The sequence below is a fragment of the Palaemon carinicauda genome, unplaced genomic scaffold, assembly GCF_036898095.1.
Source record: "Palaemon carinicauda isolate YSFRI2023 unplaced genomic scaffold, ASM3689809v2 scaffold299, whole genome shotgun sequence".
Lineage (NCBI taxonomy): Eukaryota > Metazoa > Arthropoda > Malacostraca > Decapoda > Palaemonidae > Palaemon > Palaemon carinicauda.
In genome coordinates this window covers 157055-183292 of record NW_027170654.1, presented here as the reverse complement: position 1 = coordinate 183292, position 26238 = coordinate 157055, and the positions used below count along the sequence as shown (strand labels likewise).

Genomic DNA, 26238 nt, shown 5'->3' with positions numbered 1-26238 from the left:
GGTAAATACTGTACGGTACATCAATCTTAAGATGTGTAAATTAGCTCAAATCATTACAACCGAGTAGATCTAACTTCGTTGCATCTTTGGAGCATTGTCTTGAAAGAGAAAGTTCGTCGAAGTCTTCAGTCACAAGAGAGAGACAGTCCGTAAATGGGACTCAGACATCCTGAACGAAGGACTCCTGTAAAGGAAAATAAGGTTTTTTAGAAATGTTATAAGCTCTTAATAAGTTCAACAACACACACTCAAATAGCTCATCACTTTATCATAATAAAAACTATAGTTTAACAAAATAAAACATAATGATTTAAAAAAAAAAAAAAAAAAAAAAAAAAAAAAAACAGAACTGAAGACCCTGAGTAACTAGAATGTTTTATATAACCCGTTTAACTGTTACTTGGGGCTTGCATTATTATACACTTATAGGTTAAATATATAATTTTATAATTTTATAATACTGTAGATTTTTTCATCACAAACAAATTGCTTCCGGTTAGCCTATTTTGAGGAAGCAAAAACCTCCAATCACTCTGCAGAGTTGACTTGTTGTCTCACAAATGCCTATACAGTAATCTCATTTCCCTAATATTATCTACAAATTTTCCTTCAACATTCTTCTTCTAATAAATAAATTCACCCATTTTTAACATTATTTGCCTCATAAATACTTTTCTAATAGGTCCCAGCTTGGGTGAAGCAGGGACTTAGGTGCTGATCACATGTATATATGATCAATTTCTAAGGCATTGTCACTGTCTCTTGTTTCTGTCATTCATGAACAGCCTTTACAAACCTTTAACAGGTTGGCCAAGGCACTAGACACCCATTGAGATAATAAAACTAGAGTTATTGGGTCCTTTGACTGACCAGATAATAACTACATTGGATTCCTCTCTGGTTACAGCTCAGTTTTCCTTTGCCTATATATTCACTGAATAGTTTGGCATATTCTTTACACATTCTCCTCTTTCCTCTTATGCCTGACGTGAGGCATAACTGAAAAATTCTTCTTCACTCAAGGGGTTAACTACTACAAATGTAATTGTTCAGTTTCTACTTTCCACTCGGTAAGCGTAGAAGAGACTCTTTGGCTATGTTTAGCTATGGCAAGCTGCTCTATTAAGAGAGCACTCCAAAATCAAACCATTTTTCTCTACCCTCTGTACCATGGTCTTCCACTGTTTTGGGTTAGAGTTCTATTGCTTAAGGAACACTCAGGTACACTGTTCTATCTATTTCTTTTCCTCAATGGGTTATTTTCCTTTTTGGAGACCTTGGCCTTATAGCATCCTGCTTTTCCATCTAGGGTTGTAGCTTAACTAGAAATGATAATAATATTGTAGCAGAACTTTGTCGGACACAGTTAGTTACAACAAATGTCCCCAGGCTTGATCCACTGTTTCTCTGATACCTTTAAGTCCCTTTGAGCTTCTCAAGTTTCTTGAATGCCAATATGGAAGAGAACTCAAGTCTGCAAATGGAGCAGATTGTACTGTAAAGCAGTATGCTACTAAAGCTAGGCTGCACAAACGGCACTGAGCTGATGCAATGCCACGAGCTATAGCAGCTCGTGACCTTGATCCATATAAACCTGATTCTGTTATTATGTATAGAGCTAGGGTCAACTGTCTAAGATTAAATGATAGGAAAAGGCATGAAGTAGAAGGAAGGGTAGAATGTAAACTGTGAGGGGCAGAGACTGAAGACCCTACCCATTTCATTCTTAGCTGTCCTGAGCTCAGCGACGAGAGAAGGAAAATAATAGAACTACAGCAGCCATACGAAGAGGAAAAAAAGGTATTAGGAAACATTCTGTTTAAGGAAGAAGGAATAGGGAAAAGAAAAGAATATACATATCAGATGTGGAAAAAAAGAGAGATGAAAAATGATATTTTCATAATAAAATAAATTTTTGAACATACTTACCCTCTGGTTATATAAGAATGGCCAGCGTTCCCGACGCCTCGGCAGAACTATTTAAAAACTCGCGGCTGACGCAGGTATGTCAGGTGTACACTAGCACCCTGGTGGACTACAGGTAGAACTACTCCCACTTCCTCAGATTTTTCTTGCCCCTTGGTCTCTAGAGGGGAGGAGGGTGGGATTATAACTTACATAACCAGTGGGTAAGCCATGTTCAAAAATTTATTTTATTATGAAAATATCATTTTTAAACATAAAACTTACCCGCTGGTTATATAAGAATGGCTGATTGACATCCTTGGTGGCGGGTCCGAGACAGCAACTTGATTGAAAATTCACTTAATAGTTACACATAACTAATATAAGTGGTTCGTACCTGATAAGGCAACAGACTGCAATGGTTCTCTGCCTCATTCTGTCTGTTATCCTTAAAAGATCCAGCGGTCCACCCAGGGGGCTGAAGATCTCTAGGAGCTGTCAAACGGTGCCAAAACCTCTAACATGACAGGACCTCAACTAATACCCTTGTTCCGGGTGCTCTCAAGGAATAACATGACCACCTGACCAAATCATTAGATTGCGGAAGACTGTCGACCAGTCTACACATACAACCTTAAAAACAACAAAGTTCCAAGAGAAAGAAAAGAGTATTAGGGATTAGGGGAACGTTGTGGTAGATCCTTCACCTACTACCGCATTCGCAGCCACGAATGGACCCAAAGTGTAGCAGTCCTCGTAAAGAGTCTGAACATGTTTTAAGTAATGGGATGCAAATACAGACTTACTTCTCCAAAAAGTCGCTTCCATTATGCTTTGCAGAGAACGATTCTGTTTAAAAGCCACTGAAGTAGCCACTACTCTTACTTCGTGAGCCTTCACCTTGAGCAGCCTAAGATCTGCCTCATTACACTGTGAATGAGCTTCTCTAATTAAAAGCCTTATAAAAAAGGAAAGAGCATTTTTTGACATAGGCTGAGAGTGCCTCCGAGTTGCCTCTCAAGCTCCTTGTTCTTTCTAGATATATCCTTAAAGCTCTAACGGAACATAGCACTTTCTCTATCTCATCACCCACTAAGTCATAAAGATTAGTAATTTCAAAAGATTTTGGCCACGGCCAAGAAGGAAGTTCATTCTTGGCCAGAAAACCCTGCTGCAAAGAACATATTGCTTTTCCGTTTCTGAATCCAATCTTCTTGCTGAAAGCATGGAGCTCACTGACCCTTTTGGGCGTTGCCAAGCTCACCAAGAAAAGGGTCTTCAAAGTCATATCTTTAAAAGTAGCAGAGTGCAGAGGCTTGAACCTGCCACTCATAAGGAATCTAAGTACCACATCCAAGTTCCAAGCTGGTGATACCTGATGACATCTCTTAGACGTTTCGAAAGACCTAAGTAGGTCTTGTAAATCTTTATTGTTGGAGAGATCCAGATTTCTATGTCTGAAAACAGTTGCCAGCATACTACTGTATCCTTTAATCGTCGGGACCGAGAAGTTATGCTTATTCCTCAGATCTAAAAGGAAGTCGGCAATCTGTGCTATAGAGGTATTGGACGAAGAAACCGAGTTAGCTCTACACCATTCTCTGAATACCTCCCATTTGGATTGATATACTCTAATGGTAGAGGTCCTCCTTGCTCTTGCAATAGCCTTGGCTGCCTCCTTCGAAAAGCCTCTAGATCTTGCGAGTCTTTCGATAGTCTGAAGGCAGTCAGACGTAGAGCTCGGAGGTTTTGGTGATTTCTTGCTAAATAGGATTGTCTGAGAAGATCTGCTCTTAACGGGAGGCTTCTCAGCACGTCTACTACCCACTCCAGTATCTCCGGAAACCAGACTCTCGACGGCCAAAAATGTTATTTTGATAATAAAATAAATTTTTGAATATACTTACCCGGTGATTATATAGCTGCAACTCTGTTGCCCGACAGACAACTCTACGGTAAAAACTCGCCAGCGATCGCTACACAGGTTGCGGGTGTGCCCAACAGCGCCATCTGTCGTCCAGATACCCAGTACTCAATGTAAACAAAGACTCAATTTTCTCCTCGTCCCACTGCGTCTCTATTGGGGAGGAAGGGAGGGTCCTTTAATTTATAATCACCGGGTAAGTATATTCAAAAATTTATTTTATTATCAAAATAACATTTTTCAATATTTAACTTAGCCGGTGATTATATAGCTGATTCACACCCAGGGGGGTGGGTAGAGACCAGCAATATATGTTTACACTTTTATGAGCTAAGAGTTTTTATTTCATTTTAGAAGTTATCAAAATAACAAAAACAAAATAAATAGGTACCTGGTAAGGAAGTCGACTTGAACAATTACTCTGCCTTTTAAGTACGTCTTCCTTACGGAGCCTCGCGATCCTCTTAGGATGCTGATCGACCCCTAGGATCTGAAGTATCAAGGGTTGCAACCCATACAACAGGACCTCATCAAAACCCCTAATCTAGGCGCTCTCAAGAAATGACTTTGACCACCCGCCAAATCAACCAGGATGCGAAAGGCTTCTTAGCCTTCCGGACAACCCAAAAAACAACAATAAAAACATTTCAAGAGAAAGATTAAAAGGGTATGGAATTAGGGAATTGTAGTGGTTGAGCCCTCACCCACTACTGCACTCGCTGCTACGAATGGTCCCAGTGTGTAGCAGTTCTTGTAAAGAGACTGGACATCTTTCAAGTAAAATGACGCGAACACTGACTTGCTTCTCCAATAGGTTGCGTCCATTATACTTTGCAGAGATATATTTTGCATAAAGGCCACGGAAGTTGTTACAGCTCTAACTTCGTGCGTCTTCACCTTAAGCAAAGTTCGGTCTTCCTCACTCAGATGTGAATGAGCTTCTCGTATTAACAATCTGATAAAGTCTGACCAAGCATTCTTTGACAAAGGCAAGGATGGTTTCTTAACTGAACACCATAAAGCTTCAGATTGGCCTTGTAAAGGTTTAGTACGCTTTAAATAGAACTTAAGAGCTCTAACAGGGCATAAGACTCTTTCTAGTTCATTGCCTACGATCTCCGATAAGCTGGGGATATCGAAAGATTTAGGCCAAGGCCGAGAAGGCAGCTCATTTTTGGCTAGAAAACCAAGTTGTAGCGAACAAGTGGCTTTTTCTGACGAAAATCCTATGTTCTTGCTGAAGGCATGAATCTCACTGACTCTTTTAGCCGAGGCTAAGCATACCAGGAAAAGAGTCTTAAGAGTGAGATCTTTCAGGGAGGCTGATTGTAACGGCTCCAACCTATCTGACATGAAGAATCTTAGTACCACGTCTAAATTCCATCCAGGGATAGCCAAACGACGCTCCTTGGTGGTCTCAAAAGACTTAAGGAGGTCTTGCAGATCTTTATGTTTGGAAAGATCTAAGCCTCTATGCCGGAAGACCGATGCCAACATGCTTCTGTAGCCCTTGATAGTGGGAGCTGAAAGGGATCGTCCTTTTCTCAGGTATAAGAGAAAAACAGCTATTTGAGCTACAGAGGTACTGGTCGAGGATACAGAAACTGACTTGCACCAGTCTCGGAAGACTTCCCACTTCGATTGGTAGACTCTAATGGAAGAAGCTCTCCTTGCTCTAGCAATCGCACTGGCTGCTTCCTTCGAAAAGCCTCTAGCTCTCGAGAGTCTTTCGATAGTCTGAAGGCAGTCAGACGAAGAGCGTGGAGGCTTTGGAGTACCTTCTTTACGTGTGGCTGACGTAGAAGGTCTACCCTTAGAGGAAGACTACTGGGAACGTCTACTAACCATCGAAGTATCTCGGTGAACCATTCTCTCGCGGGCCAGAGGGAAGCAACTAACGTCAACCTTGTCCCTTCGTGAGAGGCGAACTTCTGCAGTACCTTGTTGACAATCTTGAACGGTGGGAATGCGTAGAGATCCAGATGTGACCAATCTAGGAGGAAAGCATCTATATGTATTGCTGCTGGGTCCGGGACTGGAGAGCAATAGATTGGAAGCCTCTTGGTCAGCGAGGTTGCAAAGAGATCTATGGATGGTTTTACCCCAAGTGGCCCAAAGTCTCTTGCACACATCCTTGTGGAGGGTCCATTCGGTTGGAATTACTTGCCCTTTCCGACTGAGACAATTTGCTATGACGTTCAAGTCGCCTTGGATGAACCTCGTTACTAGGGAGATGTCTTGACCTTTTGACCAGATGAGCAGGTCCCTTGCGATCTCGTACAACGTCAGTGAGTGGGTACCTCCTTGTTTGGAGATGTACGCCAAGGCCGTGGTGATGTCCGAGTTAACTTCCACCACTTTGCCTCGAAGGAGAGACTTGAAGCTTTTCAAGGCCAGATGTACTGCCAACCGCTCCTTGCAGTTGATATGCATGCTCCTCTGACTCGAGTTCCACAGTCCTGAGCATTCCCGACCGTCTAGTGTCGCGCCCCAGCCCACGTCCGATGCGTCCGAGAAAAGAACGTGGTTGGGAGTCTGAACAGCCAGGGGAAGACCCTCTCTTAGGTTGATATTGTCCTTCCACCAAGTCAGACAAGACTTTATCTTTTCGGAAACCGGGATCGAGACCGCTTCTAGCGTCTTGTCCTTTTTCCAGTGAAAAGCTAGATGGTATTGAAGAGGACGGAGGTGTAGTCTTCCTAGTGACACAAATTGTTCCACGGATGACAGCGTCCCTACTAGACTCATCCACAGCCTGACTGAGCAGCGTTCCTTCTTCAGCATCTTCTGGATGGATAGCAGGGCTTGATCTATTATGGGGGCTGATCGTCTTGTTGTTCAGCAACGTCCTCATCAGAGGGTTCCTCATCCGAAAACTGATGAGGAAACGGCAACGGAGTGGGCAACGTCTGGCTCGCTGAGTCCGGTCGCACTGGTGGATGCGTGACGGAGCCGGACGCAACATCATGGAACTGCTGCACAGTCTGTGAACTGTCAACAACCATGGGTGCGCGAGGAAGCACAGCGTCAACCCGAGACTGTCTAGACCGTCTGGGTTGTGCAGTCAACACCCTACCGGGTTGCTGAGGTTGACGCACTGCGTCCAAACAAGTCACCTCTGCTGGTTGTTGAACGTCCTGAACGTCAACAACCACCTCCGAGCGTCGCTTAACGTCAACGTGCGGCTGGCAACCCACACTGGGTCGCATCGGTGGAGGAACCACCTCAACTGGCAGACGCGAGTAGGTTACCTCAGCGTCAACAGGGCGCACAACCGACCGGTTGGAAGGTTGTTGGCCAGAACGTTCGGTAGCACCCTTCTCCGCATTAAAGTCCTCTAACAAGGACGCAAGCTTGGACTGCATGTCTTGCAGCAAAGCCCATTTAGGGTCTACGGGAGCAGGTGTGGCAACAGACGGGGTTAGCGACTGAGGCGGTACCGCTTACCATCCCTGAAAGCCTTGTTATGCATGACATAATTGTACAGCAAAACTTCAAAGGTTCGAAAACAGCTGTGAAGTTGACCTGTAAACAACTTGGAGCGTCTCCTGGCCAGGCGCCAGGGAGAGTCTACGAGAATTGAGAAGTCTATCTGGGCAGAGGCATGAACTCCCAAGCCGAGAACTTCTCTCGTGTCATATCAGACTCTCGCTCTATAAACCAGTTTAAAAGAAGGGAAAGCAAAGGCTGTATCCCCCAAACTCCTCCTGGTGAAAAACCAGTCGCCTAGCCAACGTAAAGCTCTCTAGGAGAGCGAGAGAGCACTAGCTTAAAAACAACGGCTTCGAAGTAGCTAGGCCTAGTGTAAGCTCTGACGTTTAGGCGAACGAGGAGCAGCAGTTACAAAAAGATCCGGACAAAGATCCTTAAAAAAAATCATCATGATTTAATTAAAGTCCATAGGAGGCTAAGCAGCTTTAGGCTCCTCTCCATCTGACAGAGTCCTCAAGGGAATATCAGTAGGAGGGGGAACAGCAACTTCCTCATCTACAGGAACCTTGTCCGATAAAAGCTGAGTCTCAAGCAAGGGAGAGACCTACCGTGGTGGCAATGCTTTACAAGCAGAGTCCACACTCACTGGTGCATTAGTAGCGGACCAGAACGCAACGTCATGTAACTGCTTGACAGTCTGTGAACTGTCAACAACTGAACTGTCAACCACAACAGGTGCGTGAGGACGCACAGCGTCCACTCGAGACTGCTCTGACTGCCTAGACTGAGCAGTCAAAACAACTCTAGAATGCGGAGGTTGACGCACAGCGTCAAAACAAGTCAACTCCGATTGTTAGGGAACGTCTTGAACGTCAACAGGAGCATCAGCAAGTGGCCTAACGTCCAAATGCGGCTGAAAAACCACACGAGACCGCATCGAGTGTGGTTCTAAACAACCTGACTGACGTGACTAAGCTACGCCAACGTCAACAGTAAGCACAAAGGAACGTTAGGTTGGCTGAAAGCCAGGATATCGATGAGATAAACGGCTAGACTCAACGGACTAATCGGCAGAATAGTCTTCCATAAGGGAGGCAAGCATATACTGCATGTCTTGCCATACAACCCATTAAGGATCAACGGAAATGGTTGTGGTAAGAGACGAGGGTAACGTCTGTGACCGCAACACTTTGCCAACAAAAAAAGACTCTCGGAGTCTGTGTTACGCTTTTGTTAGGCGGCGAGCAGTTATCCGATGACTGCATAGGGTCAGAGCTGTCCTAATGGTTGTAACCAGGACACTGGACCTGTCCTGAAAGGACTTACTTTCGCTTAAGGGCTTCGAAACCTTGTGACAGGTTTCTTATGCGAAAAGGCTTCGGATGACGAGGAGAAACAACGTCTCTCTCGTCTTATGGTAGGGGAGATCTTGGTAAGATACACCCGATACCATAGAGGGAAAACGTCTGTTCGTTGATCAAGGCCTCTCGAACCCACAAGTCGTTTGACATTACTTCTCCCCTGGGCTTGGGAGCATGCAAGAGGTCCCGGACTAGGTGAACGACAGGCACGAACAGACGAACCCTCGGACGCAACACTGTAACACTTTGCGCATATCACTTTATCACTTCGATTTTCTGTTTTGCACTTATTTCACTGAAATCAAAACTTTTACTGATTTCTACCTGAAACACGCAATTCTACCCTTCATTAAAAGGTAGTAATTGCGAAATCAGTCGTATAATGCAAGCTCATTAATACCAGCAAAAAACAGAAAACATATTTTAAGATAAAAAAAATCAGTGGCTGGGAAAGAGACTAAACACTAGTTCATATAACTACGTTTTCAATCTCTCACCGCACATAGCCTGGGGACGAGAATAAAAAACTAAAAACGTTTTATCCTTCCTCCCCGTACAGCGACTAGGGACGAGAGTAACTCGAGAACAACGTTACCCGCTTGAACGGAACGTTTTCTCTCCTCTCTCTCCCTCCGTCTCTATCTCTCTCTCTCTTTCTCTCTTGATTTCGCACCTAAGAGAAGAGCCCAATTATATTTCGTCAAAAAAACATGTTATTTGACTAAAGGAAAAAACTGAAAGGTTTTTCAAATAAAAAGTTCCTTTAAAATAGAATTTAAAACATTTAAGCTAAGAAAGAATGAACAAAACGTCAGAATCGATTTACTCTTACTGCAAAGTGAAACCGTGATACACTCTCTCTATATCGTAACGATAGAGCGCGTGTTGAACGTCCTGAACGTCAACAACTGCGTAGCATAAATAAACAAAACGTTAGTTCATCTTTGAAAACAGTACGAAGACTATCAAAGAAATTCTTTCATAAAATATTACATTTAAAAAGTTTTAAATCCTTTAAAAGCTAATTACGATATAAAGGGCTCAACGTTGATTAACTTCGGTTTCCAAGTTAGGACCGCCTACTCTCAGGAAAGGTCTATATAAACAAAACATTAAAATTTATTTTTATATGTTTATAATAAATGGAAAGTTAATCGAAGAGGCCTAATAAAGGCGGAGAGATATAAAATATATAGAGGAAAATCTATAACGTGATAAGATAATTACTAAAAGCCTAAACACACTTCCGTCTAAGGGAAGGGTCGGCCATTTAAAAGTGAAAGAAAGTCCATACTCTCTTTGTCACCATAATTAAATCTATCCAAAACGAGTTCAAGATTTAAGATGAAGATAAAACACCTGCATAGCGAAAGCTCAAAACTAGAATAAAGTACTTCACCAATTAGTTGTGAAAAAACTCCAGTTTAGCAACAGCGAGTAAGTACGTCTTGTCGATAGCTCGACAGAGAGAAAATTGAGTCTTTGTTTACATTGGGTACTGGGTATCTGGACGACAGATGGCGCTGTTGGGCACACCCGCAACCTGTGTAGCGATCGCTGGCGAGTTTTTACCGTAGAGTTGTCTGTCGGGCAACAGAGTTGCAGCTATATAATCACCGGCTAAGTTAAATATTGAAAAAGGAGCAATTAGAGTCGTTCTGGTCTCCTTGTGAGATACGAACTTTTGCACTACTTTGTATAGGATCTTGAAGGGTGGGAACGCGTAAACATCCATGTGCGCCCAATCCAGCAGGAACGCGTCTATGTGAGCTGCCTCGGGATCCGGTACTGGAGAGCAATACGTTCCCAGTCTCTTTGTTTTGGAGGTTGCAAAGAGATCTATGAGAGGGTGACCCCATAATCGCCACAACTTCTTACATACCTCCAAATGCAGCATCTATTCCATGGACAGAACTTGGTCCCTCCTGCTGAGCCTGTCCACACTCACATTCTTGGCTCCTTGAATGAATCGAGTCAATAAAAGAATCCTCCTTTCCTTTGCCCAGAGGAGTAGATTTCGCCAACTCGTACAGAGACTCCGAGTGGGTCCCCCCCTCATTCGCTATGTACGCTAAGGCCGTGGTATTGTCCGAATTGACCTGTACCACCTTGTCCAGGACCAGGCCCTCGAATCCTTTGAGGGCTAAGTGCACCGCTAAGAGCTCCTTCTGATTGATATGAAGAGCCTTCTGTTCTTTTGTCCAACACCCTGAGATCTCTCTTCTTCCCAATGTTGCTCTCCACCCCGAATTTGAGGCGTCTGAGAACAACATGAGGTCTGGGTTACTCTGCTCCAACGATAGACCCTCGTTGAGTTTGTGAGCATTGCTCCACCATTGAAGATGTGATTTGATCGTATTCGTAACGGGAATACTCTCTTTGTCGAGACAGTCTCCCCTTTTCCAATGAGCATTGAGGTGGAATTGAAGCGGGCGCAGGTGCAACCTTACCAGAGATACAAACTTCTCTAGAGACGAGAGGGTTCCCAGAAGACTCATCCATTCCCTTAACGTAGTGACTTTTTTCTCCATAAAGGCTCCCAGCCTTAGAAGGGCTGACTGAACTCTTGCAGGCGACGGAAAAGCCCGAAAATCCTGACTCCGAATCTCTATCCCCAAATAAAGGATCTTCTGGGATGGAGTCAACTGTGACTTCTTTGAACTCACTAGAAGTCCCAATTCTTTTGTCAAATCCATGGTCAACTGAAGGTCCTTCAAACAGCGCTCGACTGAGGGAGCTCTTATCAACCAATCGTCCAAGTACAGGGAGGAGCTGATGCCTCTCGAATGCAGCATGCTCGCCACATTCATCATTAATTTTGTAAAAATCAGAGGAGCTGTGCAGAGGCCAAAACATAAAGCTCGAAACTGGAAGACCTTTTCCTTGTATACGAACCTCAGATAACGTTTGCAGCTTGGATGTATCGGAACATGAAAATAAGCGTCCTGGAGGTCCAATGATACCATCCAGTCGCCTTTCCTCACTGCTGCCAGCACAGTCTTCTGAGTCTCCATAGTGAATTTCGAGTTCTGGACGTAGCGGTTGAGGGCGCTCACATCCAGAACCGGTCTCCATTCCCCTGAACTCTTCAGATCTAGGAACAAGCGGTTGTAAAACCCTGGAGACTCCAAATCCTGTACCCTTTCTACCGCTCTCTTTTTTAGTAGAAGCGACACTTGCAAGTGTATGGCCTGCCTCTTCGGTCCTCTCTTGTACTTGGGTGAAAGATCCACCGGATCTGCGACTAAAGGAGGCTTTAATACAAATGGAATTTTGTATCCTTCCTTTAAAAGACGTACCGACCAAGGATCCGCTCCCTTCTTCTCCCAGGCCTGCCAGTAGTTGTTCAGCCTGGCTCCCACTGCTTCAAGGGGAGAACCGTCAGACCCTGCCCCAGCTTGGCTTGGCTCCTCTTTTCCTTTGCTTTCTTGCCTATGGCTTGAAAGTACTTCTCCCTGTAGATTTACCCCGAAAGGGCTGAGCAGAATGAGAATATGAAGCCCCTTCCTTAGTTCTACGAGAAGAGAAGGACGTAGGTAAAACCTTACTGGCTGTTTTAGTAACCAAATCCTGAGTAGACTCCACAGAACGGGACAAACTACGTCTAATCCTTTCTTTCCTAATTCTATCTTTCTCTAATTTCTGAGTATAACGCTCGTAAGCTACCCACTGACTTTCCATTAACGAAGAACATTCTTCACACGGATCCCCATCAGCACACGATTTCCCTCTACATTTAACACAAATTGTGTGCGGATCAACAGAACCTTTAGGAAGTCGAGTCTGACAACCTTTACTACACTTCCAATATAAAGGGGAGGGGTCAGCCATATTGAAAAGTGACAAGAGAAAATTAAACAATAACAAAGGTCAAAATAACTAAATAACCTCACAATAATAAGATTTCAAGAATATTTGAAAAGGAAAACACCAAAGCGAAAGCCAACAAAAACACAAAGACAGAATACATCACCAAATAAACCGTCCAAGTGAATGTAAACAGCGAGTGAATTTTCAACGTTCTGATCAGTACGACCGGCAGGAAAAATCTGAGGAAGTGGGAGTAATTCTACCTGTAGTCCACCAGGGTGCTAGTGTACACCTGACATACCTCCGTTAGCCGCGAGTTTTTAAATAGTTCTGCCGAGGCGTCGGGAACGCTAGCCATTCTTATATAACCAGCGGGTAAGTTTTATGTTTAAAATAAAAGAATTAGAATAGAGAAGACAATTAAGGAGGTGCCGAAGAAAAGGCAAATCCCTCCGCCCAGCAACGGAACGGATCACCTCCAAATTTTCATGGTTTCGTACGATGACTAAAATCTGTCCATTGTTAGAATTTGGTGAAAATTCAATGTGTCAATTTCTTTAGACATAATCTTTAAAATTGTGAAAAATGCAAATCCAGATCTAAAATCTGGATCCGGTACCAGATCATCTCCAATAGTTGATGAAGTTATCAATGGCCTAAGTTCTATCTGGGGAGAAAATTTTGTTAAAATCCATCCAGTGGATTTGACGTAATCCTGTCCACAGACAAATAAATAAATAAATAAACCGACTCAATTTCATTACATCATTGGCGGAGGTAATAAGTGAGTAAAGAGCTTGCTCATACAAATGACGAGAGTTTGTATTTGTGTAGGAACAGATTGATAACAATATCATAATTCCAGTTATATCAATGCCTTACCTTCACATGTTCAGAATCTAGAAGACGAAAAGACTTGGATACACGCTGATGTACGCCTACACCTCATTCTTCGTTTCGTTCGTTCCATACTGCCCGGAGCTGGTCTCTGGGTGAGGCTCGTAGACTATAAGTCATACCCCCTTACATGTTTGTGACCAAAATGGTCACCATTGCAAAGTATCTCTGCATCTTGTCTCTGAGGACCAAACTCCAGGTCACAAGTTGGAGCCGGAATGAATCCCATTCTTCGGACTTTCGATTTCAGCTGGTCAGCCTGGAATGAAATACAGTATCAGATTAAGGGCATTTCAATCTCTTGCTATCTCAAAGGTTAATACGATAGTCTTACTAATTAATCAAAATCTATAAAATCTATTAACTATTCTTTTTAATGGTCTACTAAATATCTGCTATGCTACACTTCACAATAAATGTAGGTAAAGTCATCTTTCTCTAAAATCAAAATTATATTGAAACAAATTATATGATGATAACCCTCAATAAGTTCTACTTGAGACTAGAACATCTGTATTATCTAAATCACTTAAATATCTGATTAAATTCAACATGTGGGCTGTCGCAAGTCTTTTTTTTTTATATAAAAATACTATAACCCAACAATTGGACACAACTAGGGCCAGGCAATGGTTCCTGATGACTCAGTAAGTAGACCTATATGCTCCCCAAATCCCCTATCCTTAGCTCACAAGAAACTATCAAGCTTGAGCGAGTCTTGAACCCCAGTCCAACAGACAGTTTGTTACCCATAAGCTACCGCAACCCTAGCAGTGGATTCAATCTAAAATGCTACCTTTAGAATCCTATCAAGAACAAAATTAGAATTATAATGGTTTATCAAAGGAGAAGGCAGAAGAGATGAGAAGTAACTGCTATTATTCTGAGATTGTCATACCCATCATAATCTAACACAAGCGTGAGAGCCTTCGATTAAAAGTTTGACTTTGCGAATATGGCCCTGATTACGTTCTTGAATATTGACTAATATTATTGTTATTATCCTTACTTGCTAAACTACAACACTAGTTGAAAACTCAGGATACTATAAGGCCAAGGGGTCCATGGGGAAAATAGCCTAGTAAGGAAATAAAGACACAGATAGAATAGTGTCCCTGAGTGTACCCTAAGACAGAGAACTCTAACCCCAGACAGTGGAACACCATGGTACAGAGGCTATGGCACTAACCAAGAGAAGGGAACATTGTTTTGATTTTGGAGTGTCCTCCTAGAGGAGGTGCTTACCATAGCTAAAGAGTTTTTACCCTTACCAAGAGAAAATTAGCCAATGAATGACTACAGTGCAGAAGTTAACCCTTTGAGTGATGAATTGTTCAGCTATCATAGTGTTCTAAGGTGTATGAGGAAAGAGGAAAATTTGTAAAGAATAGGCCAGACTATTAGGTGAATGTGTAGGCAAAGGAAATATGACACATAATCAGAGAGGGGTCCAAGGTACAGTAGTACTATCTGGCCAGGCTAAGGACCCAACAACTCTCTGGCGGTAATATCTCGCCAAACTGTTTTCAACATTGTCAGAATTTTCTCAATCTTGAATTCTCTGGCGGTAATATCTCGCCAAACCGTTTTCAACATTGTCAGAATTTTCTCAATCTTGAATTGGTGAAATCACTTGAACAAACTTTTCAAAAAAAAAAGAAATAAAATATCTATCCTAATTACATTGAGTCATCAAGTTCAAGCTAAACTAAGATCAAAGTCTAAAATAAGATTTTTGCAAAAATATTTCACTCATTCATCTTATACAGTATAAATATTACAAATTTTACGGTAAAAGAGCTTCAAAAGTTCTAATAAGCAGCGAATGTTTTTATGTTGAACAGATTGATATAAGTCTCTCCTCTTAGTTTATGAAGGACAGATCTATTTTAACACTGATACTGACCCTGAAGTTACTTTATATTGATTATTAATCACTTCTCATGTAGTTAATTTGTTTCCTTTCCTCATTTGGCTATTTATTCCTATAGGAGCCCTTGGGCTTATAGCATCCTGCTTTTCCAACTAGGGTTGTAGCTTAACTAATAAGAATAACAATAATAATCATATTTCAAACCACCTCTGAAGACGAATTAATTAACATGATAAAGACAGTAGAAATATTCTCAATATTTCCAGACTCCAAAGATGAAACTTAACAGCCCTTAAGTGCAAACTTCTTCCTGCATTTATTTATCTATTTATCTATCTGTTTGTTTGTCTGTTAGCAGGAATACGGCAAAACCTCCTGCGGGATTATCATCTATTTTAACAACGGATAGGAAGAACCCCTTTGCTTTTGGAAGTAATCCCGATCAAGATTGTGACTAACAACGGATAGGTTCCATGTCCTGGAACGGATAGGTATTTTGCTCTGGAAGACCCCATTAGATTCTGGAGGTGATACAGATGAAGATCGCAATTCTAGTTATTGCTGTTATTAAAATACAGTAGAATCATTCACGGTCAACATATGAAGAAGGGAAAGCTCAATCTGTAGACTTGAGTCAAATGTTAACAATCTTCATTGACGGAGACCTAAAATGTCTGAATGCTCTTTCTACTTGTTTCAAATGCATTTAGAATGTTGTCATCTACTGTAGATATTTACAACAAAGTTTAACCATTACACCTAACAAGACTAACCAGTTGGGGAACAAAATATTAGGCTTAATTTATAGAAGATCCTCAACTTACAAACTTAATAGGTTCCAAGAAGCTGTTTGCAAGTCAAATTTTGTTACCCAACTCCCATACCTATAATTTCCAGTTACAAAAGTCAACAAATAGTAGGATTTCATATGAAATAGATATCATGTTATTACAAATGTCATTTTTCTTACTGTATTAAAATGATATTTTCATTAATAAAATAAATTTTTGAACATACTTACCCGGTAGTTATATATATAGCTTACGTCCCCGACGTTAACAGCAGAAAATTTGAAACTCGCACCAACCGCCAGTTGGATAGCCAGGTGTACCACCCCTGCACCCTAGCAAGGTACCTGGAAACCATTCCAGTGACCCTCATATATTCCATGCCTCTAGTCTCTTAGAGGGGAGGAGGGTGGGACTAAAATTATATATAACTACCGGTTAAGTATGTTCAAAAATTTATTTTATTAATGAAAATATAATTTTTAAACACAAGACTTACCCGGTAGTTATATATATAGCTGATCAACACCTTTGGTGGAGTGGTGGAGGGTTAGAGACAGCTAGCATATCGGGAATTCTACTTAAAGAGTTAATTAAAACAAAACTTGAGGGTTCGTACCTGATAAGGAAGCTGACTTCAATGATACTCTGCCTCATTATGTCTGCTAGCCTTATGAGATCCAGCGATCCTCCCAGGAGGCTGAAGATCTTGAAGGGACTGTCAAACCGGTGTCAAAACCTCATCATGACAGAACCTCCTCCAATAACCAGTTCCGGGTGCTCTCAAGGAACAAACTTGACCACCTGACAAAATCAATAATTGTGGAAGACTGACACAATCTCCACAAACAACCATAAAAAACAATTAAGAGTACCAAGAGAAGAAAAGGTTATTGGGATTATGGGAACATAGTGGTGGATCCTTCACTCACTATTGCACTCGCTGCTACGAATGGACCCAGAGTGTAACAGTCCTCGTAACAAGTCTGAACACCTTTGCTCCTCCAGAAGGTTGTGTCCATTATGCTTTGTAGAGATCTGTTCTGCCTGAATGCTGCCGACGTTGCCACTGCTCTGACTTCATGAGTCTTGACCTTTAAAAGTCCAAGGTCTGATTCATTACAATGAATATGAGCTTCCTTAATCAAAAGCCTGACAAAATATGACAAGGCATTTTTAGACATCTGTAAAGAGGGCTTTTTGACTGAACACCACAAAGATTCAGACTTGCCTCGTAAATCTTTTGTTCTCTCCAAGTAGCATCTCAGAGCTCTAACTGGGCCTAAGACTCTTTCTACCTCATCTCCAACCAGATCCGTAAGATTTGGAATCTCGAATGCTTTAGCCCAAGGCTGAGAAGGGCGTTCGTTTTTGGCAAGAAAGCCTAACTGTAAGGAACAGACAGCTTTACCATTACGAAATCCAATGTTTTTGCTAAACGCATGAATCTCACTCACTCTTTTGGCTGTTGCAAGACTGACCAAAAATAAAGTCTTCATAGTGAGGTCTTTCAAGAAAGTTGAACCCAGTGGCTCAAACCTGTCGCTCATAAGATACTTCAAAACAATATCCAAATTCCAGGCTGGAGAATCTTGGTTCCGTCGTTTTGAAGTCTCGAAAGACTTGAGAAGTTCTTGCAGATCCTTATTGCTAGAGAGGTCAAGGTTTCTATGCCTAAACACAGTAGCTAACATACTCTTATAGCCTTTAACAGTAGAGGAGGAGAAATTGCACTTCCTTCGAAGATATAGCAGGAAATCCGCAATTTGAGCTACAGAGGTACTGGATGAGGAAAGAGAGTTGATTTTACACCACTCTCTGAAAACCTGCCACTTAGATTGATAAACTTTGATGGTCAAAGTCCTTCTTGCTCTTGCAATAGCTTGAGCTGCCTCCTTCGAAAAGCCTCTAGATCTAGCGAGTCTTGCGATAGTCTGAAAGCAGTCAGCTGAAGAACGTGGAGATTTTGATGCAATCTTTCCAAGTGGGGTTGTCTGAGTAGATCTACTCTTAAAGGAAGAATTCTTGGGGTGTCTATCACCCATTCCTGTACCTCTGTAAACCATTCTCTTGACGGCCAATAAGGAGCCACTAGGGTCATCCTGGTTCCTTTGGATGTCACAAATTTCTGTACTACTTTGTACAGGATCTTGTAAGGTGGGAAGGCGTACAGATCTAGATGGGACCAGTCCAACAGAAAAGCGTCTATGTGGACTGCTTCTGGATCCGGAACAGGGGAGCAATATGCCTCTAGCCTCTTCGTCTTTGAGGTTGCGAAGAGGTCTATGCAAGGACGACCCCAAAGACGCCACAGGCTCTTGCACACCTGAAGGTTGAGGGTCCACTCTGTTGGAAGGATCTGATTTCATCTGCTGAGACTGTCAGCCATTACGTTTTTCTCCCCTTGAATGAATCTTGTCAGGAGTATAACGTTCCTCTCTCTTGCCCACACCAGGAGATTCTTTGATGTCTCGTACAGAGATATCGAGTGTGTTCCCCCTTGCTTTGAGATGTAGACCAATGTTGTCGTGTTGTCCGCATTGACCTGAACCACTTTGTTGGTGACTAATTCCTCGAAACTTTTGAGGGCTAAAAAAACTGCCAACAACTCCTTGTGGTTTATATGCAAGGATTTCTGGGTCTCTGACCATAGTCCCGAGACTTCTAACTTGTTTAGGGTTGCTCCCCATCCTGTGTCCGAGGCGTCGGAGCATAACACAAGGTCTGGGCTCTTTATTGATACAGTAAGTCGAGACCTTCCTGGAATTTGTCTGGTTCTTTCCACCACCAAAGGCAGTCTTTGATGGGGTTCGTGATAGGAATGGACATCGTTTCTAAGTCCCTCTCCTTGTCCCAATGGCTGTTGAGATGGAACTGGAGAGGACGAAGATTCAGTCTTTCCAGTGGGACGAATTGTTCCAAGGAGGAGAGGGTTCCTACCAGACTCATCCATTTCCTTGCTGAACATACTTTCTTGCTTTGAAACGATCTTAGTTTCAACTTGGCTTGCTCTATCCATGAGGGAGACGGAAAAGCGCGAAAAATCTGACTCCGTATCGTCAACCCAAAATATAAAATCTCTTGAGATGGAACCAAGAGAGACTTTTCCTTGTTTACAAGGAGACCCAGTTCTTTCGCAAGGTCCAAGGTTGTCTGAAGATCCTTCAGGCAGTGATCGTAAGAGTGCGCTCTTAGAAGCCAGTCGTCGAGATACAGGGAGGCTCTTATGCCCCTTGAATGGAGGATCTTTGCTACATTCAGCATGAGCTTCGTAAAGATCTGAGGTGCTGTGCAAAGACCGAAGCATAGGGCTCTGAATTGGAAGACATCTCCCAAGAAAACGAACCTTAGGTAGGATCTGAAGCTCGGATGGATAGGGATGTGGAAGTAGCGTCCTGAAGGTCTAATGAGACCATCCAGTCGTCCCTCCTTACTGCTGCTAGCACTGACTTCGAAGTTTCCATGGTGAACTTCGTTTTGATGATGAACTTGTTCAGCACACTCACGTCGTCCAGAACTGGACGCCATCCTCCCGAGTTCTTGGGTACCAGGAATAGACGGTTGTAGAAACCCAGAGAACAAATATCCTGAACCTTCTCTATGGCCCCCTTTTCTAACATAAGAGACACTTGGTTCGATAGAGCTTGTCTCTTTGCCTCCTCTCTCTATCTGGGAGAGAAATCCTCGGGAACTAAGACCAGAGGAGGGCTCCCTAGAAAGGGGATCTTGTAGCCCTCCTTCAAGATCTGAATAGACCACTGATCTGCTCCTCTCTTCTCCCACGCTTGCCAGAATTTGAGTAGTCTAGCACCTACTGCCTGAAGGCGAAAGCAGTCAGACTCTGCTTCGCCCTGCTCTGAAGCCTCTTCTCTTACTCCTTCTAGCATCAGGTCTGGAACTACCGCTGCTGGAAGATCTCCCTCGAAAGGGCTGGGAAAACTTGGGAAAAGTATCTTCCTTAGGCTTGCGGCTGGTAAAAGAGGGAGGAAGAGCCTTTCTAGCAGACTTGGAGACAAGATCCTGAGTAGCCTTCTGAGCTAAAGCTGCAGAAATCTCCCTGATAAGCTCTTGTGGGAACAGCAATGGAGAAAGAGGCGCATACAAAAGTTCGGACTTCTGGAAGGGAGTAACCCCCGGCGAAAGAAAAGAGCAAAGTTGATCTCTTTTCTTAAGAATGCCTGCAGAAAAAAAAGAGCTGCAAGTTCGTTAGAGCCATCCCTCAAGGCTTTGTCCATGCACAACATCAAATGGACCAGGGCAGAGGTATCCCCCACTTTAAAAGTCTCAACTTTTTTACTCAAAGCCCCAAGTGTCCAGTCTAAAAAGTTAAAAACTTCAAAGGCTCGAAAAATTCCCTTGAGAAGGTGGTCCATCTCTGAAGTAGACCAAAAAATCTTGGTCCTTCTCATGGCCGACCGACGAGGAGCGTCTACGAGGCTTGAGAAATCTCCCTAGGCAGAGGCAGGAATCCCCAAGCCGAGAACTTCTCCTGTCTCGTACCAGATGCTCAACCTGGAGGAAAGGATAAAGCCGTCTTTCCTAAGGCCTTCTTAGACTGTAACCAGTCACCCATCAATTTAAGAGCTCTCTTAGACGAGCGCGACAATACCATCTTAGTAAAGCAGGCTTTATTAGAGGCTTTCCCGAGAGTAAACTCAGACGGAGGCGAGCGCGGAGCTACAGGCACAAAAAAGTCTGAAAACTCTTCCGTAAAAACTTTCATTAGTTTTTCAGATCGGCAGAATGACGGAAAGAAACAGAGTCCTCGTCTTCTGAAACGTCATCGAACTCCATAGGAGAAAGCTGGCCTTCTACTTCCTTCTCTTGCAACGTTCCTTCGGGAGCAGTAGGGTTAAGAGCAGTTTCTTTTTCAGAAATATCCTGAGTGCCAACCGCAATAGAAATAGGCTCATTGCGAATAGAATCAGGCGGCAGAGTCGTGTGCAGCTCATCCGAACGCTCGCGATCAGCTCGATCAGAGACAAGAAGTTCCTGTACATGAACTGTATCGATGTCTTGAAAAGAATGAGCCTTCTCATCGTAATCCAAACTAACATCCGAAATATGAGAAGGGATAGGACGTTCAGGATCATATTCAGAAACACGCTTGTCGTCAACTTCTGACAAGCGTTCAGTACTACGAACCTCTTGTTGTTCAGCGACTCGTTCAACTGTTATCCTTCCGGAAACACGACCTGAAGGACGCTCACTAAAATAATTGGCGGAGAGAGAAACTTCCTGAATTATAGGACGTTTGGCAGCCTGCTTGTAAGGACGTTCGGTAGCCTGTTTGCAAGGACATTCGGCAGCCTGTTCCGAAGGAGGATCGGCAGCCTGTTCCGTAGGAAGTCCAGGATCCTGAATCGAAGGACGTTCGAAAGACTTATCCAAAGAACGAACATAAGCCTGTTTAACACGGCGTTCGGTAATGCGTTTGCAAGGACGTTCAATAACCTGTTTAACAGGACGTCCGACGTCTTTCTTAGAAGAACGCACGAGCACACTGTCTGAAGGAAAGAACTCCTTGCTCTTGAAAGAACGTTCGCGTTCAATAAAAGAACTGTGGACTGCGGACTTAGGAGAACGATCACGATCACTTCCTAAGGGACGTTCATAGCGGCTAGCAGGAAGCTTAGAACCTCGATTACGAGGGCGTTTGGGAACACATCCTAGTTCGCTGCTCCGATCACGACCAAAACCGCCACGTGCGCTGAAATGAGATTATGGTATGATTGCATAAAGGACGAAAGCCTGCTTTGCATGTCTTGAAGAATGACAAAGTTAGGATCCGAACGTTGTGAAATCGGTGATGAAATCACAATGTTCTAGTCATCGCTAAATGGAACAGAGCACCTAGAAGGCGAAAACCAGTCTGAGGGCTGCTTGGGAGCTTGGAATGAGGTAAAGCCTGGTCCTGAGTGCAAAGAATGATCCTTGGAAACGTCCAGCGTTCTATAAGGACGTTTAATCGGGGGACTTTCAAAAGGCTCTGGAGTATCCCAGTGACTACATCCAGGTTTTGAACTAGCAGGACGTCGATAGGCCTTATCATAGGTCCTCTTAAGAGGTCTAGAAGCGAGCTTCCAGCCTCTTTTACGCAAGAGGTCATCCGAAGACGAAGAAAAACACTTAACCTCACCTTTCCAATGGTGAGGGCGAACGTCCTGGGAGGCGCCCACAGGTACGTTCGAGGGGACGTCTGCTCGTTTGTTAAAGCCTCTCGTCTCCTTTCGCCTTTACAGACACGAGCAAGCGCACCCTCCACTGCACTTAACTTCACTTCACTGCACTTGCACTTGCACTTGCACTTTCACCTTTTAATAGTTGCAAATCGGACATCAACTATGTCCTGTCCGCAGCCAAAGATGACAAATTTGTAGATAATTTGTATTTTTCCTAACTATACAAACCTTAGCTATTTACATGGGGGCAAATACTTCGGCGTAGCTGAATGACGAGCCATAAAAGTTTTAATGAGGGTTTACTACCCCGCCGCTAATTAGCGGGGAGTAGGGAGGGGTAGCTAGCTACCCCCCCTCACACACACCGGTGAATGCTTCACTTTGTTTAGAGGTAGGACTTATCTTAGGGGACAGGGCTGGCGGGCACATATGTGCAAATAGCTAAGGTTTATATAGTTAGGAAAAATACAAATTATCTACGAATTTGTCATTTGTTCCGTAACTGAAATACAAACCACGCTATTTACATGGGGTGACTTAACCCTTAGGAAGGGCGGTAAGTACCCTCCCATATTGGCTTTGGCTTGCCCGGGGACCCCAAACTCGAGTGTGTAGGAACTCAAGAAGTAAGGGGTCCCTGCTCCTTGCTGACAGCTGTGAAACTGCTGCGGCCTACATAAGCTGTGTGTGAAGGTGAGAAGTGACTCATCCTAGGAAGTTGACCTGGAGTTCTTTAGATGGAAATCTAGGCTAGGACTCTCCCAATACCACCTCGTCAGGGTATGGGGACATGACAGTATTACATCTTAATACTAGAAACACAAGGGAGCATAGCGTACCTGCAGAGGTTCAAGATCCTGTTGAGTACACTCCTCATCAGACAGAACGGGGGAAAGGCGTACACATCGACGTTGTCCCACCGTTGTTGGAAGGCATCCTGCCAGAGAGCCTTGGGGTCCGGGACTGGGGAGCAGTACAGCGGGAGCTTGGTGTTCAGCGCCGTAGCGAACAGATTCACCGTCGGGGAACCCCACAAAGTCAGGACTTTGTTGGCTATCTGAGGATCCAAAGACCACTCGGTACTCACTATCTGTGTCGCTCTGCTCAGACTGTCGGCGAGCACATTCCTTTTGCCTGGAATGAAGTGAGCTGCTAGTGAAATTGAGTGGACCTCGGACCATCTCAGGATCTCTACTGCAAGATGGGATAGCTGTTCTGAAAAGGTACCTCCCTGCTTGTTGATATAAGCCACTACCGTGGTGTTGTCGCTCATCACCACCACAGAGTGGCCCGCCAGGACTTGGTGGAACTTCTGAAGTGCCAGAAACACGGCCTTCATTTCTAGCAGGTTTATGTGAAGGTACTTTTCTGATTCTGACCACAGGCCTGAGGTCCTGTGGTTCAGAACGTGGGCTCCCCACCCTTTGTTTGATGCGTCCGAAAACAGCATCAAATCTGGGGGGGAGGAGGAGAAGATCCACTCCCTTTCGTAGGTTCTCATCCGCCACCCACCACCGGAGATCCGTCCGTTCCGCAGTGCCCATAGGGATCAAAGTGTCCGGGGAGTCGTGGCCTTGACTCCACCGGGACTTGAGTCGCCACTGGAGAGATCTCATTCTGAGGCGACCGTTGGGAACAAGACGGGTCAGGGAGGAGAGGTGGCCGAGGAGACGAAGCCACGATTGGGCTGGGAGTTCTTCTCGATTGAGGAAAGGTCTCGCAACCTTCCTCAGCCTTGCTATCCTGTCGTCTGATGGGAAGGCTTTGTGGAGATTGGTGTCTATGATCATGCCTAGATATACCAGTTTCTGAGAGGGCTGCAGGGAGGACTTCTCGAGATTTACCACGATCCCTAGATCCTGGCAAACTTCGAGGAGCTTGTCTCGGTGGCGAAGATGGGTTGCCTCCGAGTCCGCTAGGATCAGCCAGTCGTCCAGATAACGAAGGAGACGGATGCCGATCCTGAGCCCACGAAGAGATGAGGGTGAATACTCTGGTGAACACCTGAGGGGCTGTGGAGAGACCGAAGCACAGCACCTTGAACTGGTAGATCTTGTTGTCTAGGCAGAATCTTAGGTACTTCCTTGAAGACGGATGAATTGGCATCTGGAAGTACGCGTCCTTCAGGTCCAGTGTACATATGAAGTCTAGTGGTCTCACCGCAAGTCTGACCATGTCTGCCGTCTCCACGCTGAACGGAGTCTGCTTGACAAACCCGTTCAGGGTTGAGAGGTCGATGACTGGTCTCCAGCCTCCAGACGCCTTTCTCACAAGAAAGAGTCGACTGTAGAAGCCTGGGGACCCGTCTACAACCTCATGGAGAGCGTCCTTCTTCAACATGGTCTGGACTTCTGCCCGAAGGGCTTGCCCTTTTGCCGATCCCATGGCAAAAGACCTCAACGACACTGGATTCGCTGTCAGGGGAGGTAGAGAGGCTGTGAACGGGACGCGATAACCTAGAGTGATCACGGAGATCGTCCAGGCATCTGACCCAAGTTGCTGCCACCTTGTCGAGCAACTCTGTAGGCACCCCCCCACTGGTGGACATGCAGGGGGATTGCCAACCCTAGCATTTTTGGCCTCGGCTCTTACCTCTAGGGTTCTTGCCTCCCCTGGAGGACTTCTTGCTCCTTCTGCTCTTGGCAGGAAAGGGCTTGTTATTATTATTATTATTATTATTAAATGCTAAGCTACAACCCTATTTGGAAAAGCAGGATACTATAAGCCCAGGGGCCCCGACAGGGAAAATAGCCCAGTGAGGAAAGGATAAAGAAAAGTCAAATATTTTAAGTACAGCAACAACATCAAAATAAATATTTCCTATAAAAACTATAAAAAAAAACTTTAGCAAAACAAGAGGAAGAGAAACGAGATAGAAGTGTGCCCGAGTGTACCCTCAAGCACGAGAACTCTAATCCAAGACAGTGGAAGACCATGGTACAGAGGTTTAAAGGTAGTAGGTTGGCCAGGGCACCAGCCGCCCGTTGAGATACTACCGCTCGAGAATTAGGGGGTCCTTTGACTGGCCAGACAGTACCATATTGGATCCTTCTCTCTGGTTACGGTTCTTTCCCTTTGCCTACACAGACACCGAATAGTCTGGCCTATTCTTTACAGATATTCCTCTGTCCTCATACACCTGACAACACTGAGATTACTAAACAATTCTTCTTCGCCCAAGGGGTTAACTACGGCAATGTAACTGTTCAGTGGCTACTTTCCTCTTGGTAAGGGTAGAAGAGACTCTTTAGCTATGGTAAGCAGCTCTTCTAGGAGAAGGAAACTCCAATATCAAACCATTGTTCTCTAGTCTTGGGTAGTGCTATAGCCTCTGTACCATGGCCTTCCACTGTCTTGGGTTAGAGTTCTCTTGCTTGAGGGTACACTCAGGCACACTGTTGTATCTAGTTTCTCTTTCTCTTGTTTTGTTGAAGTTTTTATTGTTTATATAGGAAATGTTTATTTAAATGTTGTTACTATTCTTAAAATATTTTATTTTTCCTTGCTTCCTTTCCTCACTGAGCTATTTTCCCTGTTGGGGCCCCTGGGCTTATAGCATCCTGCTTTTCCAACTAGGGTTGTAGCTTAGCATTTAATAATAATAATAATAATAATTATGGCACTGCCCAAGACTAGAGAACAATGGTTTGATTTTGGAGTGTCCTTCTCCTAGAAGAGCTGCTTACCATAGCTGAAGAGTCTCTTCTACCCTTACCAAGAGGAAAGTAGCTACTGAACAATTACAGTGCAGTAGTTAACCCCTTGTGTGAAGAAGAATTGTTTGGCAATCTCAGTGTTGTGAGGTGTATGAGGACAGAGGAGAATCTGTAAAGAATAGGCCAGACTATTCGGTGTCTTTGTAGGCAAAGGGAAAGAACCGTAACCAGAGAGAAGGGTCCTATGTAGTAGGCCTACTGTCTGGCCAGTTAAAGGACCCCATAACTCTCTAGCGGTAGTATCTCAACGGGCGGTTGTTGCCCAGGCCAACCTACTACCTAGACACCTTTGGCTTCGCTGCAGTAGTCTTCTTCGTGTTCTTAGCTGGACGGGGCTGCTGAACCGCTGG

The 26238-nt window shown here is 44.0% G+C and overlaps 1 long non-coding RNA gene across 4 annotated transcripts in view; it reads right to left on the bottom strand.

The window, feature by feature from the left end:
• Positions 1–56: 56 nt before the first annotated feature.
• Positions 57–26238, bottom strand: part of LOC137636435 (uncharacterized) — a 70591-nt gene continuing 44409 nt past the window's right edge. For all 4 annotated transcript variants that reach the window (XR_011043098.1, XR_011043101.1, XR_011043100.1 and 1 more), the window contains 2 exons: positions 13315–13588; positions 57–184 (listed from right to left, as the gene is read on the bottom strand). This is a non-coding gene — a long non-coding RNA (uncharacterized lncRNA). The remainder of the gene's footprint in view (positions 185–13314; positions 13589–26238) is intronic.